The sequence below is a fragment of the Panthera leo genome, chromosome B1, assembly GCF_018350215.1.
Source record: "Panthera leo isolate Ple1 chromosome B1, P.leo_Ple1_pat1.1, whole genome shotgun sequence".
Lineage (NCBI taxonomy): Eukaryota > Metazoa > Chordata > Mammalia > Carnivora > Felidae > Panthera > Panthera leo.
Genome location: NC_056682.1, coordinates 130,950,780 through 130,966,657, shown reverse-complemented (window position 1 = coordinate 130,966,657; position 15,878 = coordinate 130,950,780). Strand labels below are relative to the sequence as shown.

Sequence of the window (15,878 nt, the reverse complement as noted above, 5' to 3'; positions counted from 1 at the left end):
GGAAAGGCAACATTCAGAAAACAAATACTCTAAGATTCTTAAAAAAGAGGTCTAATGACTTATAGAGTAAGAATCACCTAGTTTAGAAGTTGCCCCAAGGTAATTAAATACACACTGAAAATCTTGAAAATCTTAGTAGCCTCTCAAAGAGATGTCTACATCACATTTATCATAGTGAGCCAAACAATAGATGCTATCTGTGCCCTTAGTTCCAGATCTACAAGCCTAGACTAGTGGTATGCTGGTGAATATTTAATAACTGGCTCTCTTATAAACAAAATCCTTGATTTGTAGCATTTGTTGATTTTTGTGGCATAAATATACCCATCATGGTCAATTTTAAATTTTCAATATAATGTCACCAAATGAAGAGTTGAGAAGTATTGCTCACAGTTGGCCCTCATGAATCAGCATGAGACATTTTGAGCAGATAAGAGGTCCAGAACTCAGTGACTAGACTCATACTCATGGCATAACAGAAAACACTCAGTTAGCAATTCCACTTCTGGCATGGTCACTAAAAAGCTGTGAACTCAGGTGATCACCTAAACTCTGACATTAGTTTGCTTACAATCTGTTGAGCACCTTGTGCTAGGTGGTATGTCAGCTACTTTACAGACATGTTTTGGAGACTCTGTACAGTTCTGAAAGGTAGGCATGATTATGTCCATTTTTCAGATGAGAAACTGAAGCTAACAGACATTAAGTGATTTCTTTCCTGATGCAATAATGAGTACAAGCAATACGAACCACTATGGAACTTGAAATACTATTATATTGTTAGAACAAATTAAAACGCCCATGCTTTGTTCCAGCAATTTGAGCTATTAGAAGATTTGTTTTAGGAAAGATATTCGTTTTTAAAATGTACATAGCACTTTTTATTTATTTTGAGAGGGAGGGGGCAGACAGAGAGAGAGAGAGGGAGAGGGAGAGACAGACTCCCAAGCAGGCTCTATGCTGGTAGTGCAGAACCCAACACAGGGCTTGATCTCACCAGCCCTGAAATCATGACTTGAGCCAAAAACAAGAGTTGGATACTTAACCCACTAAGCCACCTAAGTGCCCCATACATAGCACTCTAATTCTAGATCCATCCTCATTTGCTCTGTCAGTTCTGCCATTTCTTGGGAATTCAGGAAGGGTTGCCTGAAGACTAGTTTGTTGAAATGTTTGCCTTTATTTAAAACGTTCTGAAAAGTTTTATAGTGTTATTGCTCATAAAATACTTATACTAAGACTGCAGAATTTTTTTATAATGTTAACACTTATTCACTTAAAAATACAGTAGGTACAAAGAATAAAACGAAATAGGAAAATATCATTTTCCCATTAGATAACCCTTGCTGTTGTTAAAAAGCTACAAAAGTATAGAAATAGAATTTTTAAGTTGTACAGAGAGATACAAAACACACTATGACAGCTATTCCCCTTTCAACACGTCTTTTCCCCCATAGGTAGTTACTATTCTGGGAAAGATAATTCTTAGAATCTCTCTCCCCACCTCTCTCATATCATGAGAAAATAGAGCACATAGCTTATGCATGATGATCTTTACCCCTATTTTTGGCATGATTTTTGTATGATTTTTAGATAATTTTAGAAAGTACTTTTTTCTTTTCACAAAGTGCAAGTCATTTTTATGGCTGTGTGTGGCATGTCCCTATATCATATGATCATCAATAGCAGAATCATTTAATATCCATAACTAAGAGATTTTATAAAAGCTACAATAGCTCTTCAATATTTCTTCCTAAGCTGTTACTTTTATTATGAATTAATTTGTAATAATCCATTACCACCGTAATAATAATAATTACTGTGTTTGGTTGCAATAATTTTACCGAGGTAATTGTCAGTATTATTCATGGCTTCCATAAATGGTGAATACTAGTTCTTCTGTATCTTAACAGCATGGCCTACAGGCCCTGGAAGTTCTAGCCCCAGATACCTTTCTGGTCCCTTCTCCTACTATTTCCTGCTCCTTCTTTTCTTTTCCAACAACATTGGTCTTGTTTTTCCTCAAAAAATGCCAGATACACTGAAGCTTCAGATGATTTGCTTTCATTTTTCCCTATGTTGAGAATGTTTTCCCTCTGGATATCAGAATGCATGGCTCTCTCACCCCCTTCAGGTCTTCACTCAAATGCAACCTCAGCAAGTCCTTTCCTGCATATTTCACTTAAAATTCTAATCTACCCACTACATTGCTTATTCTGTTTATGGTTACTGCATACTTTTCTCTTAAACATTCACTTAGCAAACCTCTTGGTTCTCTGTCCCAGGGCTGACCCCTGGGGTGACATGAGAGCTAGATCACCCTGTCCTGCATGAGGAGCTGGATACTCCATAGGTGAGAAATCAGGAAAAAATATTTCTCTGCTTATGAGGTAAGAAAACTTCCTCCCCCCCTTCTCCCCTCCCTCTCCCCCTCCTCCTATTCCTCCAAAAATAAATGGGATTGAATCCTAACTCCAACCTTTGGTGTATAAATAAAAATCTCTCCAAGAGTCAGTCCTTATGTCTCTGCTTTTCCAATGTAAGGATATTTTCATATTTCGGGGCCTCATTCCTCCTTGAAATCTAAATACTTAGAGAGATAGCCTTCAGTTTTCCTTGTACCCTGGGGCTTAATATAGGGACCTCCTCTAGGCTGTATCAGAGCATTTAACCAGACAGATGGCTAGAGATATAATTCTCATATCCTACAAAAACTATCAAGAGGCTAGGTTTCTTTACAAGAATATTGAGGAATTCAGGGAAGTTTTCTCTCACTGTGGAACAGCTAGTGAATACTGGCTTTCAACAAATCAAAGGTTGTTACTGCACTTCATTGATTCATTGCACACATGCAAATCTTACCCAGGGTGTCAAGGAAAATGTAAGTAAAAACTTGTTTCCTTGTCATATTAAAATTACTGTTTATAATTTTATAGCATAAATGCAGAACCAGGTCTTCTCTAGAACAATAATCACAACAATCCTAGAATGTGATCTCTCCAAATATTGATTGCAATCCTGCCTTACACATTATGCCACCAATGGGGGAACACAGGAAAAGGGCCTATGGATTGAACAAGAACTGTCACTCGAGAAATGTTTATCCTTTCTCTGGTATAGCTTAAAGCTGACTGGGGAGAGCACATATCACCACATTGATTATAAGCAAGAAACGATATCAATCTGAAGGTTGATTGGCCTTGTAGGGTAATTGTCTTGAAAGATGGGGCAGGCAAACTTGAAGGATAGCCTGATATGTGGCAAGAAGCCTGCAAAGAGGTTGAGACATCTGCCCTGGGTACCAGAATTAGGGAGCTCTTGGTAAAGGAAATCTACTTCTACCACCACTGTCCTTGGGTGCTGTAAACTGGAGAAGGAGGCTGCGGTCAACAACAGTTGAAGTAGAATAGTGAGAGCTAACCCTTGGGCCTACATATATGGCTCAAGTGCAAAGATCATAGTGGTCCTTTAGTAGCTGTGAGCCCTAGTTGTTCAATGTGTGCTGTGAGTGAGATTCACTCAATATAGGCAATTTAGTGCTATTCCAACAGCCTAATCTTGTGTGACAGCATGAAAGAAATCCAATGCTGACTAGTGAGAGTTATATTATCACCAGGTCATCCTTCCAAAATTAGGCCCCAGGGTCCTTGGATGACTATATGGTCAACCTCATACATTATGGTGGTGGTGGTAGAGTTGGACAATACCCTGACAATAGCCTGAAGAGCAATGGACCTACAGGAATCCTGGGCTAAATTAAGCATTCCATCCTGAGGCTACTGTGGGCCCTGGCTCATCCCAGGCACTGGAGACTTTTTCATGTTGAGGAAGTTCCCTTTTATTCCTAGTTTGTTGATTGCTTTTATCATGAGAGGGTGTTGAATTTTGTCAAATGCTTTTTCCATGTCTATTGAGAAGACCAGGGGCGCCTGGGTGGCTCAGTCGGTTAAGCATCTGACTTCGGCCCAGGTCATGATCTCATGGTTTGTGAGTTCAAGCCCCGCATCAGGCTCTGTGCTGACAGCTCAGAGCCTGGAGCCTGTTTCAGATTCTGTGTCTCCCTCTCTTTCTGTGACCCTCCCCCGTTCATGCTCTGTCTCTCTCTGTCTCAAAAATAAATAAACGTTAAAAAAATTAAAAAAAAAAAAAGAGAAGACCATGTGGTTTTTGTCCTTCATTCTATTGCTATGGTTTATTAATTGATTTTTGATTGTTAAACCAAGCTTGGATAAATTGTTGGGTTTAGTTTGCTAGTATTTTGTGGAGGATTTTTACACCTATATTCGCAAGAAGTGCAGATTTCTCCCACTTTCTGAAAGTAGAGCATTCCTAAGAAATCTTTCAGAAGCTGAAATGGCATAAAGCATATACGCAATTAATTTATGTAGAAAAAATTTTGAGCATTCTTGGACCTGAAAAGTAACCTTTGTTAGGCTTTTCTGATACCATAGGAAACATTTTGGTAACTGATACACACAATAAATTGACATAAAGCACAGATAGATGCTCACAGACACAGTCAAGAACTATAACAGCTTTACTCTAAGATGCTGAGTGTAGTTCTAGGGTGGGAGCTTGGTTATGGAACGCTTACTGCTCTGTGTGCATGCTGCCTCCATAAGGAATGGCTTGCTGCAAAACAAAAGCTGAACGCTATTTTTGCTTTTCACCTTTTTTTTCATAAAAGCAAAATTCTTCTTTGGATTTCTTTCAGTTAGCAAAAATAGACACTAATTTAGGTCTTTTGCAAAAGCAAAGTTACATAATGAGAACTTGAAAAAAGTTGGGGATACCTGTTTTGGTCTATAGTTTTCTTGTGATGCCTTTGGTATTGGTATTGGCATCAGGGTAATACTGGCATCATAGAATGAGTCGAGAAGTGTTCCCTTTTCTATTGTTTGGAACAGTTTGAAAAGAATTCTTCTTTAAATATTTGGTAAAATTTATCAGCCATGTCATCTAGATTTGAATTTCTTTTCATGGAAAGTCTTATTACTAATTCAACTTTTTACTTATTATAGATCTTATCAGATTTTTATAATTTCTTAATTCATTTTTGATAGTTCATGACTTTCTAAGAATTTAGATGGTAGATTGAGTCTATTAGAAACAAATTTTCTCAGTTTTTGTTTATAGGGAAACGACTTTATTTTGCCTTTATTTCTGAATGATAGTTTTGCTAGATACAAGATACTTGGATGATAGTTTTATTTATTTATTTTTATTTCAGCTCTTTGAATGTGTTATCCCATTGCTTTCTGACCTCCATTGTTTCTGATGTGAAGTCTCAGCTTTTAATTTACAGGGGCTCCCTTGTATGGGATGAGTCTTTTTCTCTTATTGCTTTCAGGATTTTTTCTTTCTCTCTGCTTCTGAACATTATCACTATGATATGTCTGGATGTAAATCTTTTGCATTAGGTCATTGAGTGTTTGGATGTGTAGGTTAATGTTTTTCCTTAAACTTGTGAAATTTTCAGCCATTATTTCTTTAAATATTTTCTGCTTCCGTCATTCTCTTCTCTCTCCCAATACTCTTATTGCACGAACGGTGGTACACTTGAGACTGTCCTCTAATTTTCTGAGACTGTTAAATTTTTTTTTTTATTATTTTTTCCTCTATTCTTCAAGTTTGGTTCTTCAACTTTGCTGATTCTTTTCTGTCAGCCCTTTCAAGTTCTAATAAAATTTTCATTTTAGTTATGTACTTGTCATTATACCTTCCTTTACTTATTTAAGCATTGTTTCCTTTAGCTCTTTTTTTAAATTTTTTTAATGTTTTTTATTTATTTTTGAGACAGAGAGAGACAGAGCATGAATGGGGGAGGGTCAGAGAGAGAGGGAGACACAGAATCTGAAGCAGGCTCCAGGCTCTGAGCTGTCAGCACAGAGCCCGACACGGGGCTTGAACTCACGGACCGTGAGATCATGACCTGAGCCGAAGTTGGATGTTCAACCGACTGAGCCACCCAGGTGCCCCTAGTTCTTTGAACATATGAGTAATATCTACTCAAAAGTCTTTGGTTGCTAAGTTGGACATCTGGACCCTGTCAAAGGCAGATGTTGACTGCTTTTTCCCCCTACTTATAGATCATTCTTTCCTGTTCCTTTGCATGTCTTTTATTTTTTGTTGTTGTTGAAAAGTGAAATTTTTAGATAATATAACAATTCTGGAAACTGATACCTTTTTTCTGAGGCCTTTTGTTATTTGCTTGCTTAATATTTTACTGATTTGGCTGAACCATTGTAGTGAAGTCTGTTTCCCCTCAAGTATTTAGCTTGGAGAATGCAGTCTTGGGTACGCTCACAATCATCCAGGGATGACCATGATTTGGCCTCTTTTTTACTGTCTCTTCCCTTGTTATTGTTGTTAAGCTGTTTGTCTCTGTTGGTATCACATCCAGCTGTTAGCCTCTACCAATTTCATGCTCTTTGCTCTATTGTTCTTGACAATGTTCCTGGCATGAATTACTCTACACTCTGATCTATTTAAACTCAGTCCCCTTTACAGGATAGTCTTTGAGGCCAGTCTATGTGGTTTATTCTAACCCTGGGGTGGGGTGGGGCTCTCCTTAGCAATTTTTATCCTAGTTATCTCTGGAAAACTTCCATTGGTCTACAGTTTAATTCATTGCTCTCATGGAGCTACCAGCCTCCTCTTAATTGTTTATCATCAAAATCTTCATTAATCTTGATGATATATTTAGATTTGAACTTCTTCATACTCTGTTCCAAATAAACTGAGTTCCCATGGGGACAGCTTCAGAACTCTCTGCTTTTATATTCTGCCTTGCCCCTCAGCAAAATCCCTACACCATTATTCTGGATGTGGAAGCAGGGTCAGTGGCCACTTCTCTTAGAGTGGTGTGCCTGCTTTATGAGCAGGGTATTAAGTGGGGATTTTCTTATAGTGAAATCTCTGCCCTACATGTTTGCTGGAGCAAGATCAATGGGGTCCCAGTATTCTCAGCCTTTTGCATCTGGGGTAGAGCCTCTGACCTACAAGTGAGGGCTGAGTAGAAGAAAGCGATCCTTGACCTCTTTTCTGCACTTGCCTGGATTCAGCCTTTAAAACACAGAACTGGGGGCAACTGGGTGGTTCAGTCGGTTAAGCATCTGGCTTTGGCTCAGGTCATAATCTCTAGGTCTGTGGGTTCAAATCCCGTTTTGGGCTTGGCAGCTCAGAGCCTGGAGCTTGCTTCAGATTCTGTCTCTCTCTCTCTCTCTCTCTTTCTCTCTGCCTCTCTCCTGCTTGTGCTCTGTCTGTCTGCCTCTGTCTCAAAAATGAACAAACATTAAAAAATAAAATGAAATAATACAGAGCTGGAGGGGATAAGAAATGCTGGCAGCCTGACCCCCTCTGGGAGACACCACAACCTGGACTGGGAGTTGGGGGGAAGGAATTTCCATTTCTTGGCCACAGCCATGTAAGTGGAACTTCCATTTTGAAGTTGACATCATGGCTGAAATGTACACGTTCTGACTGTTCTTACAGAGATCTAATAGATTTTTTTTTAACTGAATGTTTTCATTTTCTATATGCCCTTAGGATAATTTAGAGACTTCAAATCGTATTTAAACATTTTACTTTCAACAGTTAAGGTTGTATTTGCAATGAAGAATTTCCATAGAATTCATATCATCATTTTCATATTTCATATGATACTCAAATAGTAATAGAAGTTAAAATTTGTTGAACAGTTAGTATTGCCAGAGAGAAGCTTAAGAATTTTACATGTTTTAACTCATTGAATTTTCACCTCAAATTTATGAAGTAGCTAATATTATGGCTCCCATTTTATAGATAAAGAAACTGAGGGACACAAAGTTTAAGTAGTTTAACACAAGCTGTTAGTGGAGAGCAGATTTTGAATCCGGGCAGTCTGGTCCCTGAGTTCATGCACTCAAACTTTTGCTATTTTCACCATTTGTCAAATAATTCAAAGCCTCCAATTTGCTGACACCTACACATAATCACACCAAACCCCCTTCATATTATAATTAAATATTTGCTCCCACATAATAAAAGTCCTTCAAACTACTTTTACTCAGAAATTAGAATTTTGAAATATGTACAAAAAGTCTTTCTTCTTTCTAAGTCAAAGGGTCAAGTTTGGTTCCTTCTTTAGCATCTATACCTAGACCACCTTCCACTTGTTGGTGAAGCTTGAGTCACTTCTAATGGTAGATAAAACTAATTATAAATGTTTAATGAATCTTAAGTTTAAAATTCTAGGGGCACCTGGTGGCTCAGTCGGTTAAGCATCCTGCTCCAGCTCAGGTCATGATCTCATGGTTTGTGAGTTTGAGACTCACATTGGGCTCTCTGCTGTCATCACAGAGCATGCTTCAGTTCATCTGTTCCCCTCTCTTCCCCTCCCTCTCCGTATCTCAAAAATAAATAAACTTAAAATTCTACAGAGTCAAGAGGTTACCACACAACTCAGAACCAGATTTTTCTATCTAGCTTACTTAACTACCACTTCCTTAAGAAAATAGCATTGTCAAAGCTGAAGTGATATTCCCAAAGTCTAAAAACATTTTAATAAAACTCATATTGAGTGTTATGGACTAGATTGTGTTCATTCCCTCAAAATTCATATGTTGAGCCCTAATCCCATATTTGACTATATATTGAAGATCGGGACTTTAGGGAAGTAATGAAGGTTAATTAAGGTCATAAGGATGGGCCCCAAGTCCAATAAGACTGATGCATTTTTTTCAGTAAGATTTTATTTTTTAAGTAATCTGTACATCTTGCGTGGGGCTCAAACTCATGACCTCAACATCAGGAATTGGGTGCTCTAGAAACTGAGCCCACCAGGCACCTCAGGACTGATGTCTTTATAAGAAAAGGAAGAGACATAAGAGATTGCTCTTTCTCCCCATGCCACATACAGAGAAGAGACCATGTGAGGTCACAGACAGAAGGTGGGTTTCTCCAAGTCAGGAAAAGTGAAGTGTCCTCACCAGAAACAAACCTTGACAACATCTTGATCTTGGACTTCCAGAGTCTAGAACTGGAAGAAAATAGATTCTTGTTGTTTAAGCCGCCCAGTCTGTAGCATTTTTGTTATGGCAGCTATAGCTAACTAATACGTTAAGCTTAACCCATATTATTTAGAAAGCAGCTATACTCATCACTAGACCACCAATGCTTGCTGCCCATATTAGTTGAAGAAATCAGTAAATAGAAAGAGAACTGAAAGAAAAGTCAAAGCTTTGTTATTTTAGCTTCATCAGGACATTCAATTTTTGCCATTTATTTGGAGTCTACTACCTATAAACTTAAACCTTATTTGGTCAAACCACTCATTGAGTCGTACATGTATTTAGAGAAGAGATTTGAAAGTCAATTCTATATAACTGGGTTTCTTTGGAAAGCAGCATCCAAGCATTACCACCTTGTGGAAAAAATTGAAGTATTTATGGCAGTATATACTCCAATATCTAAGTTTTCCTGAAGGTTAAATTTTCTCTTTAGCCGTCTACATACAGAGGCTCTACTTAGGGCATAGCTTATGCACTCAACTATATGTCTTTTGTGGGGAACAAATAAAAAAAGCCAAGTTTTTGGCTTTTCTTTTATTTTGAAATTGCCATGTCATGTTCTTCTCTTATTATTTTTCTAACTCCAAATGAATTTTAAAGCCACTCTAGAAAACAGTATGGAGGTTCCTCAAAAAATTAAAAATAGAGCTACCCTAAAACCCACTAATTGCACTACTAGGTATTTACCCAAAGGATACAGGAGTACCGTTTTGAAGGGATACACACAATGTTTATAGTAGCACTATTGACAATAGCCAAAGTATGGAAAGAGCCCAAATGTCAATCAATTAATGAATGGATAAAGAAGATGTGGTATACACACACACACACACACACACACACACACACACACACACACATATTTACACACACAATAGAATATTACTTGACAATCAAAAAGAATGAAATCTTGCCATTTGCAGCAACGTGGATGGAACTAGAGTGTATTATCTAAGTGAAACAAATCAGTTAGAGAAAGACAAATATCATATGACTTCACTCATGTGGAATTTAAGATACAAAACAGATGAACATAAGGGAAGGGAAGAAAAATAATATAAAAACAGGGAGGGAGATAAACCATAAGAGACTCTTAAATACAGAGAACAAACTGAGGGTGGCTGGAGGGGTTTTGGGTGGGGGGATGGGCTAAATGGTCAAGGGGCATTAAGGAGGACACTTTGTTGGGATGAACACTAGGTGTTATATGTAAGTGATGAATCATTAAATTCTATTCCTGAAATTATTATTACACTATATGTTAACTAACTTGTATTTAAATTAAAAAATGAAGGAAGGAAAGAAGGAAGGAAGGAAGGAAGGAGGGAAGGAAGGAAAGAAAGAAAGAAAGAAAATCCTAAGAAAAAAAAAATTTAACATAAATAAATTATAACTTGCCTCTCCCATTTTCCTCTTTTGCAAGGATATGTATTAAACCAAGCAAAAAGCAGAGAAAGATTAAAGATGCAAAAGTTATGGTTGAGCTAGGCAGCCTAATGCTAAAAATTTCCTCTAGAGGAGGAAACAAGGGTGAAGAGGTGTTGCTACTTCTAAAGATGATGATTTACAAGTAGTTTAAATCTAATATGTTGTTTAAACTTATTATTTGAAAATTAAGGGTCTTTGATATTTAAAATTGAATATTATTTTACAGATATTTTCATTCTTCCTCCAATAAAATCATTTTAGGGTATTGCAATCACAAAAAAACTAACTAACTAACTAAAGCCTTTTATCCTGTGTCTATTGACATGTCTGAAGCCTGAACCTTCAGATAGCAAAGGAGGTGCATTGACTTATGCCATGAGCTTTTATCAAAAACCTTGCTCTTTCTCTCTTAGTCTCCCATGATGTCAGCTCACACCTCACTGTGGCTACCTGTCCTTTGCCATGATATGACCCAAGTGACCCTCTGAACTTGGTTCTCAGCTCTGGATAAAACTAAAATATGAAGGGAAAACAGTTGGGTCTGCATCAAGGAAACTGTTCTGCCCTCCAACAACCAACACAACCACCAGCCTAAAATCTGCCTGTGACCTTAGAACTCCCTTTCCCCATCAAAACTAGATCTAACTCACTCCATGCAGATTGTAGCCCATGAAGATCATGACACACTAGCATTCTAAGGTGCAAACTCTGTCCATCTCTACCTCTGCCAAGACTAATGAAGTAAGGTAATTTCCAATACGATGATTTACATTTTTCTTTCTATATTTCCTTATTTCCATAACCTGCCTTCAAACAATTAGCAGACACCATGGCTCCCTTGTGTGAGGGGAGGTCTGTGGCATGGAAGAAAACAGAACGTACATGCAAGTATGAAGGGCACATCATATCGTGGCTTTTAATTTTTGGAGTCTAAGCCCTCTGAGGAGATTGTGGTAGGCTTCTGAAGGTGAGAAGAGAAGGGCATATTAAAGCGAAACTCAAAAGAAGGAGAATCTCCTTCAGGAAAAGAGTGAGCCTCTGAGACTGGAGATGGCAAAATCTCCTTTTCAGTACCTGTAAGTGTGGGGTAGACCCTGAGTAAGGAATGACTGTATGGTTTCCCAAAGATTCATTTGTTCTTCACATGGATGAGAGCCGCAGACCTGCAGAGGGTGGACAACAATGGCACAATGGGAGTTTCTGAGGTAACTAGCACAGATGCTTTATGGTTGGAGTCTTTGGAATGCCTTGCTAACAGATAAAACCATCAGGGTCATTATAGTAAAGTGGTTGAAGTTAAATTTTAAACCAGTCTGGCCAGGTGAGGATTCAGGTTTGAAATCAACATATTGGACTCATTCAGATTTTAAACTAAGATTTCTGTGCACTCTATGGAAATGTACCCATACGTGCAACTGTCCCTACAGTTTGGCATTCCTAAACAATAGACTTAGAGATTCAACAATAGAGATTCAGACTTAGAAAGGAATCTCAATCCTTATCAGTACGAGACACTGACTTCCTCCACAAGAAACACCATCAAATCCCTTGCAGATGCAGGTGTCATGTCTAGAGGCCCTCCAAAGAAGAAGCTTCACTCAGGGAGATTTGGTCTCCTAAAGCCTGGATCACTGAACATATACTTACTTCGGACAGATGAGATAGAACAGTGGTGTTGATTGGTTGGGAAAGGTAAAAGAAAGAAAAAATAAAAAGGTGGAGGTGGAGAAATAAAATGAGAATATGAATAAGAACATAAGAACCCACATTAAACTTTAGTTTGTTTTTTTTTAATTTTTTTTAACGTTTATTTATTTTTGAGACAGAGAGAGACAGAGCATGAACAGGGGAGGGTCAGAGAGAGAGGGAGACACAGAATCTGAAACAGGCTCCAGGCTCTGAGCACTCAGCACAGAGCCTGACACGGGGCTCGAACTCACGGACCGCGAGATCGTGACCTGAGCCGAAGTCGGACGCTCAACCGACTGAGCCACCCAGGCGCCCCTTAAACTTTAGTTTTAAACACAGGACATCACAGACTGTTTTATACCCATGGTACCCAGGATTTCTTAACATATTTGCCTTTGTTCTTGGCATCTTTGGGGAGAGTTAGAGGTATTCTGAATGCCCAAATACCAAAAGTATTTGACTCTTTCCTTTAGCAGACTTTAAACAAATGTGACCTGAAGTCAGGTGTTTTTTTTTTTTTTTTTTTTTTCATAGACATATTATCAGTGTCTATTCCAGACATATAATAGATACCAAGAATTTTGTTGAGTGAATATATGGGCCATATTTTCAGCCTTTAGAGAGTGACAATGAGGGGGGACAAGATTAAGAAGATGAATTAAAATCAATTAATTAATTATGAAGATGAATAATTTAAATGAACATTGATAACCTAATACAGTTTTCTCAAGCACCAAGAAAATTATTTCAATTATATGCCTTTTCTCCACATTTTCTTATGGACTTTGGTGGAGAGTATGGATCTCCTGGTTTTAAGCATTGATCTTGTACTTATGAACTTTGTGACTCAGTGCTCTCTGGATCTGAGTTTCTTCTGTAATAAACTAGTTATAATAGCATGGTTGTTAAAAACTAGATAAAATAGTACCTGTAAAAATATAAACTAAAAAATATTGTATAGTGCTAGGGTGATATTATCACAAATATCACAATGCTGCCTTCTCTCCTGTTGAGATAAAAGACCTGATAAAACAAATTCCTTTTCTGAGGATCTAAATATCTGATTGTATTGCACTTACACACATGCGCACGCACACACACACACACACACACACACACACACACAATCACACACAATCACAAACACAAATCCTACCACACCCCGCACACACATCACTGCTCTGAAAACATTAAATTAAATTTTTTTCCATATGGCTCAGAACATCTGGTGATTAACAGTTAAATAAAATTAACAAGGCCTTCCATTTTTATTAGGCACATAGTCATCCATTGGAAGCAATAGCTATTTCCAAAAGATCTCTGTTTTCTAGTTCCCTTAAGTTCCAAGTTTCCCTGGCTGACCTGGCTTTGAACCTTGGTCCCTTGTAGATAAAGGGAAAGTCTTTGGCTTACTATGAAGGAGCCAACCTTTCTCTATGCATCTCATTGTCAGACTTCCATCCATCCCTGCTGTGCTTGCTATAAATCAGAGGACCTTCAGCTTTGATGTTTACTGCTTTTTATTTTTTTTGTTTCTTTTTGTCTGCACTACCAAATATCCTAATTGTGTGTGTGTGTGTGTGTGTCCGTGTGTGTCTGTGTGTATTATGTGTGACAAGCTTGTTCTATAGTGCATGTTAATGACTTTTTTAGCCATGGGCATTTTATTGTAGTAGCATCATGTTCAAACTGAGAAATAATTTATATTCCACCATGCCCTGGCAACATTCATTGCTACTAATATGGAAATAGTGTGGAAATGGACATTTTCTTGTGACATATTGCTTAATAAATTATAAACATTATCCTATCAGAACTGACACTGGTACATAAATGACAACATAAATGACCATTTGCAATATCAGGTGGCTTATGGTTCAGCATGAATATTTATTATGATTTAATATGAATACTTAATATCCAGTATAAAAGGTTGTATATGTCATTACCAGTAAAATTAAAGGTGCTTTGGTGATTTTAACATTTAAAAGTCATAGAGTTTAATAGCCTCACTAGGATCTTCATATTCTAAATGATTGATTTTAAAGCTCCATAGGCTTCAAGAGGTGACTAGAGAACTCATTTCAATTGCATTAAACTACAAAGAAAATGTATCTTTAGACACCATCTGGCTACTTATCAAAACAGATATGTAAGAACATTTTCACACTTACCGTTTCAAATGAAATGAATGCAGAGTAAAAATTATTTCCTTAATAGAGTAGGTAAAAATATATGCTGACTATTTTTCTGACTTTTAAAATTCTTCCTTTGCCATTTAACCACAAGTGTTATTTTACAGTTACTAGCACCCAAGGAGCTATTTTAAAGTTCTCTAACTCATTTACCCATTTTCTAGATGAGGAAACTGGCCTTTGAAGACAAGCAACTTGCCCCTGGTTTTTTTAGCTAGGTGGTAGCTTCCGGAAAATGCAGCTTTCTGCAGTTTTCACATATCGTGTTACACTTCCACTGTGCTGAGAGAACAGACAGATTTGGCAATGTCACAAGTCTCTTAGACCTAGGAATCTGACCATTTCTTAAGTGATTTGTATGTGTTCATGGGTGGCTCGATATAACAAAACAACAACCACAACAACTACAATGTGTAAAGTACTTTATAGAGGACTTTTCACATTCAATATATTCCTGAATTCTTAGAACTGATGATCTTTCCACTGCACTGTTTTTGTCTTTTTAATCCAGAGCCATTAATAATTTCGGTGTTTATAATTACTTTGGGAGACTAAAGCTTCTTGTGGTTGCATTGAAAAGAGTCCCTATGTTTATGTGAAAAAAGTAAAACCCTGAACCTCTTTCTTTGTGTTCTGGATTTTTGAGTTATGCCTGCTAATCAGGAGTTGTAGTGAGTACAGTCATCTACAATAGTTTATCCTGGCTTGGGGGAAGGTGTGTACTTTGACCAAAGCTATAGAAAAGAGCAGAAAGAATTGTGAGGAAGCGATGTTCAGCGATTGTCCAAGTTTGCTTTCTTAAACTATAAAGACTGAACACACTAGTTAAAAGAGCTGTGTAGACTTCAAATGGCAACTAGGCCTTTTAACAATAACACCGCCAGGCAGAAGAAGGTCTAGAGAGAGGGTGAGTATTGAGATTTCCATCTTATGGCAGGGATGGAGGTAGAAAAATACTCATATCTCTAAAGAGAAAATAATAATTCTGCATCTGCACTATTGTCCACAAGTTCTGGATTAGGTCATGAGCCAAGAAGGAGATGGCTTGAAGGATGGTGTTTTAGTAATCTATTTCTAGATTTAGAGGCTTAAAATTATAATGCTTATTATTTCAAAGCTTGTGTGGGGCAAGAATCCTGGTGCAGCTTAGCTGAATGATCTGGTTCAGGATCTCTAATGAGGTTGTAGTCAGGATGTTGAGTGGAGCTGAAGTCATCGCAAGGCTTGACTGGGGAGAGAAGATCTTCCAACATGGCTCACATGAAGCCATGGCTTCTCACATGGCTGTTGGCTGGAGGGCTCAGTTCCTTACCATAAGGGCTTTTTCATAGGTCTGCATAAGTTTTTTTATGACATGGCAGCAGGCTTGCCCCAGAATGAATGATCTGAGAGAGAGTGCCGGTTGAAGGCTATAATGCCTTTTATGACATAATCTGGGAGGTCACCCATTATCACTATCACCAGTTTCTATTCATTAGAAGTCAGTCACTAAGTCATAATCAAGGGGAGGGGAATT

General features: G+C 37.8%; 2 long non-coding RNA genes across 3 annotated transcripts in view; one reads left to right on the top strand and one right to left on the bottom strand.

Annotated features, from left to right (window-relative positions):
• LOC122218046 overlaps positions 1-15,878 on the top strand; it is a 263,924-nt gene that overhangs the window by 64,598 nt on the left and 183,448 nt on the right. The window lies entirely within an intron of this gene.
• On the bottom strand, positions 8,851-15,748 carry LOC122218047. Its single transcript, XR_006201826.1, has 3 exons — positions 15,675-15,748; positions 11,553-11,641; positions 8,851-9,019 (listed from the first exon to the last, which is right to left on the bottom strand). It is a non-coding gene; the product is annotated as an uncharacterized LOC122218047 (long non-coding RNA).